Source organism: Triticum aestivum, chromosome 3D (assembly GCF_018294505.1).
Source record: "Triticum aestivum cultivar Chinese Spring chromosome 3D, IWGSC CS RefSeq v2.1, whole genome shotgun sequence".
Lineage (NCBI taxonomy): Eukaryota > Viridiplantae > Streptophyta > Magnoliopsida > Poales > Poaceae > Triticum > Triticum aestivum.
In genome coordinates this window covers 379,041,195-379,047,704 of record NC_057802.1, presented here as the reverse complement: position 1 = coordinate 379,047,704, position 6,510 = coordinate 379,041,195, and positions in this window count along the sequence as shown.

The window sequence follows — 6,510 nt, the reverse complement described above, 5'->3', positions numbered from 1 at the left end:
GGGGAAGGAAAGGGGGGCCGTCTGCCCTAGGGCGCCCCCTCCTTCCTTCTCTGTGTGGGCAAGGGAGGTGGGGCGTGCACAACCCCTTGTTGGAGGGTGTGCCTCCCTCCTTGGGCCCATGACGCCCACCAAGTCCTACCGGTGGTCTCCCGGAACGCCTTTTGGTACTCCGAAGACTATCCGGTGCATTCTGAAACCTTTCCAAAACTCGAATACCTTCATCCTATATATCAGTCGTTACCTTCGGACCATTCTGGAGCTCCTCGTCATGTCCGTGATCTCATCCGGGACTCCGAACAACATTCGGTCACTATTTCACACAACTCATACAATACTATATCGTCAACGAACGTTAAGCATGTAGACCCTACGGGTTCGGGAATGATGTTGACATGACCGAGACGCCTCTTCGGTCAATAACCAATAGCGGGACCTGGATGCCCATATTGGTTCCTACATATTCTACGAAGATCTTTATCAGTCGAACCTTTATGACAACATACATAGTTCCATTTGTCTGTTGGTACGTTACTTGCCCGAGATTCGAAAGTCGGTATCTCCATACCTAGTTCAATCTCGTTACCGGCAAGTCTCTTTACTCGTTATGTAATACATGGATACGTCTCCAACGTATCTATAATTTTTTATTGTTCCATGCTATTATATTATCTGTTTTGGATGTTTTATATGCATTAATAGGCTATTTTATATTATTTTTGGGACTAACCTATTAACCTAGAGCCCAGTGCCAGTTCAGTTTTTTCCTTGTTTTAGAGTTTCACAGAAAAGGAATATCAAACAGAGTCCAAACGGATTGAAACTTTCGCGATGATTTTTCTTGGACCAGACCACATCCAAAGGACTTGGAGTACACGTCAGGGAAGCCACGAGGAGGCCACAAGGTCGGGAGGTGCGTCCCCCACCCTGATGGGCCCCTCGTGACTCCACCGACCTATTTCTTCCGCCTATATATTCTCAGATATTCCAGAACCTACCAGGAGAGCCACGAAAACACTTTTCCACCATCGCAACCTTCTGTACCCGTGAGTTCCCATCTAGGGGCCTTTTCCGGCGTCCCGCCGGAGGGGGATTCGATCACGGAGGGCTTCTACATCAACACCATTGCCTCTCCGATGAAGCGTGAGTAGTTTACCTCAGACCTATGGGTCCATAGCTAGTAGCTAGATGGCTTCTTCTCTCTCTTTGATTCTTAATACCATGTTCTCCTCGATGTTCTTGGAGATCTATTCGATGTAGTACTCTTTTGTGGTGTGTTTGCCGAGATCCGATAAATTGTGGATTTATGATCAGGTTATCTATGAATATTATTTGAATCTTCTCTGAATTATTATATGCATGACACTACAAAAAAAAGACACATCCGTGACAATTTGGGCCGATCGAAATTTTTTCTGTCATGCTTATGACACTTCTATGATGATAATTGTGACAAACCCCGGTATCATCATAGATGTGGTGGGCTCCTACTTATATGAAAAAGAAATCATGACAGAAAATGGGATTTTCGTCCTGGGAGGGCCAGAGATGCAGCTGCATGACATTATTTGGGCTGTCCATGACGGAAAAAATCATGGTAGAAGCGAGGGAGATGAAATATCGCGGAGTTCCCGGTTATGGTGGGTGGTCGGGGCCGAGCGATGCACTGTGGTTTGCACGTTTCTCTCATGTACGCGCGTGTGTGCGAGGCGTTGGCTAACTTAACCCGGAGTGATCGCATGTTACTAAACTCGAGCGATCAATCCCTTGGCTGTTAACTGAACCCGAGCGATTCACTCGCTGCTGACTGAACCCGAGCAATTCCTTCACAGATGCTGCTAACTGAACCCGAGCAATCGATCACTGCTGCTACTTACTGAAGCCGATCGAGCCCCCGTGCGAGACGTAGCCAGCCGGTGTTGGGTTGTCTGTCGATGAACAGTGACCGTTGCTACCATGCGCGCGGTACGTAGAACGAGTCGAGACATGGTGAGTCGAGCCGGTTGGTTGGCTGTGGATGAACAGTTCCCGGTGGGGGTTGGATGAACAGGACCCCGTGGTAGTAGGCCGTTGCCGCTGGATGAATAGGACCCCGAGGAGGCCGCCGCACCCCAGCCGGTTGGGGGTGGATGAACAGGACCCCATGGAGGCTCTATGAACAGCAGCCGGTGGATGCTGGATGAAGAGTAGCTGTGGATGAACAGTAGCCCGTGGAGGGTGGAGGAAGTCAATGGTGGATGAACAGTAGCCCGTGGAGGATGGAGCGAGGCAGTAGACGGTGGATGAACAGGACCCCGTTTCGACCGTAGGCACTCCAACACAAGTCTGTTTCCTCCGTTTTGTGGTACGCCACACCCCTCCCGATCAACAGGACCCTGTTTCGACTATAGGCACTTGAACACAAGTCCGTTTCCTCCGCTTTGCGGTACGCCAGACCCCTCCCGATGAACAGGATCCCGTTTCGACCGTGGCTGGTCGAACAGAAGGCCGTTTCCTCCGTTCTGTGGTACGCCAGACCCCGTTTCGGCTGTTCCGTCCAAGCCGGTTTGGCTCCCGTTGAACAGGACGCATTCCCAACCCAGTCGGTTGCCTCCCGATGAACAGGACACCGTTTCGCTGTTCTGAACTAGCTGGTTCGCTGCCCGATGAACAGGACGTCGTTGTTGCCGTCCGTTGCCTCTCCATGTACACAAGCCCTGGCCTTCCGTATATATGTGCGAGGACGCGCTCGAGACCCCTCCCGTATGTACGTATGTGGCCGTATTTTTTGCCATGTGGCTGTACGTACGTGTACAAGACTTAGACGGGACTGCGTGAACTGCTATGTCGGGTGCTCTACAACGACACGTGCCGCTACTTACTCGGCCACGGTTCATACTTGCAGAGAGACCGATCGACCAATATGTACGTACACGTTCGCAACCAGACAGACAACGCTATGTACGCTTTGATCGGGTGGGTCCCAGCGGTCAGGGAGGATAAGGACGCACTTCCTTGTGTGCGAAGATATAGCTGGTAGGTCCCAGCTGTCAGGGGAGGAATTGTTTTTATTTTGCGAGTAATAAGGAGGCACTTCCTTGTGTTCGAAGATGTAGCTAGTGGGTCCAGCTGTCAGCCTCACCGCCTAAAGTCCTCTTCCGATGGCTGTCCTTCGTTGACCACGCCGCGCCGAGAGCACCAAGGCGGTGGACGACGGTGAGGCCTAGGAAGGGAAGGACGCGGAGCTGGGGAAGACGCGACAGTGGATGCCCACGCGGAGGGGAGTACGTGGGTTGACTGCTTCGGCTGCGATGTGAGGCTGCCGTCGCCGGAGTATAACAGGAGGTGTGGGTGAGTATAGAGGGATGGCATGGCCAGCGGTGGCAGCACAGCCGGACACGAGAGGCAGAAGCAGGCGACACAGCCGGCGCTGGTTTGGGCGGCTGGAGCAAGAAGAACAGAGGTTGAAGAAGCACGACGGCCGTTGGATGGATACCGTACGGTCACTGCAGCTAGAATCGTTATATTGACTAAGTTGACAAAGCCCTTGGTACGCGTCAACTTAGTAGGCCCACAGGTCAGCCTCCGAAATGGTGCGCCCCAGATGACAGGGGGAGGAATCATTTTTTGGGCGACTGAAGCAAGAATATCTGAGATTGAAGAAGAAGCACGCATCCGTTGGATGGACATCCAACGGCCACTGCTGCTAGAACTGTGTGTTGACTATAAGTTGACAAAGCCTTGCATACGCGCCAACTTAGTTTTTTAGGGGACGCGTCAACTTAGTAGGCCCACAAGTGTGTGGCAGAGAACATATAGCCATTTGCGATTTGTAAGAATGTACAACCCATTTTTGAATTCTAATGGAATTTACTACAGCCCATTTACAGTTTGTTAAAAGTACAACCCATTTTCTAGCTAGGACAACGATTAATAATTCCAGTCAACCGCTCAAAACAGAATTCAATAAAATTTCCCACATTTTGATGGGATCCGAAATATTTTTATCCCAAAATTTCTAGTCAGATTAAATATAATTTCAAAATAAATTTGTATTACGTAAAAATCGAACAAAATATTGCGCGCGCAACAATTAATGAAATTAAAATTTTCAAAATCCAAAAATATTTTTTTAACTAATTACATGTTTGGTACATTTTTTTATAGTTGCTGCCCAGTTTTTATAATTACATCCTATTTATTATTTTTAAAGCCCATTTTCTTGTTAAGCCTAATGCATCCCTCCTAGGAAAGATTTGCAGCCCAGCGGGGTGGAGAATAACAAGTTGACCTTGGCTGGGTATTCCTCAAAAAAAAGTATAGCTGGGCTAGCCATTTTCAGCTTGAAAAAAAATTAATATCTGGGCTGGATATATGGCCTGGGCTAGACGGGCCACAGCCCGCCCAGTTAATACCCTGCTCTCATCTGAACAACAACAAAAACATCACTCGAAAAACTATGCAGTGCTCACACCTCAAAAACACAAATACTGCTCAAGCTGCTTGGTCCCAGCTGTCGACCACTCCTTGTGTAATTCTCTCGTTTATTGACTACATAGGTTGACAATGGTGTGGGACCGTGATGTCAGGAAACCAGGAGGAAGCAAAAAAAAGTATAGTTTATATAATAAGGAGCACTTGCGTACGTGCGGCTACGGCCCTGGTGGGTCCCCACAGTCATCCTCTCCAAGTAAAGTCATCTCCTCATTCCTCATGTCCGTTGACCATGTTGACAACGCGAGACGGCGGCGGCACGGCGAGCGCAACAACTCGAAGGACGATGGAGAGGGCCTCGCGGGCCCTACGGATGGTCTGATACAGCGCCCGCTGCTCATTTAGGAAGCCAGGATCATAGGGCCACATGTCCGCGACGGCATTGTCGTTCGCTTGTTCGCCGGTGCACGTTGAGGAGACGGAGGTTGCAGCACAGGTCCTCCTGCGCTGGTAGGTCTTCCGCCATTAGGGTGTCGAAGTGCGGCCGCACCTGCTCTATGGTGAACACGGCATGAACCGGCTTGGACAGTGGCGCTGGCTCCTGGTCGGAAGCTACGTCTGTCGGTGTCAAAACCGGCGGATCTCGGGTAGGGGGCCCCGAACTGTGCGTCTAGGATTGATGGTAACAGGAGACGGGGGACACGATGTTTACCCAGGTTCGGGCCCTCTCTGTGGAGGTAATACCCTACTTCCTGCTTGATTGATCTTGATGAATATGAGTGTTACAAGAGTTGATCTACCACGAGATCGTAATGGCTAAACCCTAGAAGTCTAGCCTATGAGTATATGGTAATGAATCTGTCCTATCCGGACTATGCTCTCCGGTTTATACAGACACCGGAGAGATCTAGGGTTACATGAAGTCGGTTACATAAGAGGGAATCTTCATAGTCGGTCGCCTAGCTTGCCTCCCACGCCAAGGAGAGCCCAATCCGGACACGGGTATAGTCTTCGGTCTTCGTATCTTCATGGCCCATCAGTCCGACACAATGAGTAACAGGCCAGACGCCCGAGTACCCCTTAGTCCAGGACTCCCTTAGTAGCCCCCGAACCAGGCTTCAATGATGACATGTTCAGTGCTCGGATTGTCTTCGGCATTGCAAGGTGGGTTTCCTTCTTTAAGTAATGTATCCGGTCGTTGACTCAATATCGTCCCCCTCGGCTTCTGCGCGCTAATAACTTCGTCTTCCACGTGTCGAGCGAATGCGGAAAGTCAGGGCATTTTTGCAAATAACACCTCGTCCACACAAGGCAGAACGCCTATTTAATGAAATTGGATCTTAGATCCAGGCGATACCGTGCTGAAAAAATCCCCAGAAACTGCCAGGAGAAACCATTCCAACATGGCCAGCATTCCCAATTCTTCCTCCTGCTCCAGTGTAACACCCCGGATGTAACTTGCCATATTTGTAACTCTGACTCTTGCCATTTCCGGCTATGTGCTATGTTTTCCCTCCGTTGTCGGGTTTTGTCTTTCGTTTTGTATTTTGTCATGTCATGCATTTCATATCATGTCATCATGTGCATTGCATTTGCATACGTGTTCGTCTCTTGCATCCGAGCATTTTCCCCGTTGTCCATTTTGCAATCCGGCGCTCCTATCTCCTCCGGCGCATCCCTCTTGTTTTCTTTCGTGTGCGGGTGTCAAACTTTCTCGGAATGGACCGAGACTTGTCAAATGGCCCTAATATACCACCCGGAGACCACCGGTCAAGTTTCGTTCCATTTGGAGGTCGTTTGGTACTCCAACGGTTAACCGGGCATCCGCAAAGTCCATTTAAGTGTCCAGCAAACCCCCCCTCTAAACCAGCCCAAAACCCACCAAACTCACTACCATGCTCTAGGTCGTTCGATCACGATCGTGTGGGCGAAAACCGCACCTCATTTGGAGCCTCCTAGCTCCCTCTACCTATAAATATGTGGGCATCCCGAAATACATTCGCAGTCTCCGGAAACCCTAAATATCCCCTCTCCGCGGGCGGACGCGTCCAGCGCCCGCCGGACAACCGCGCCGCCCACCGCAGCCACTCCCGCGCCGCC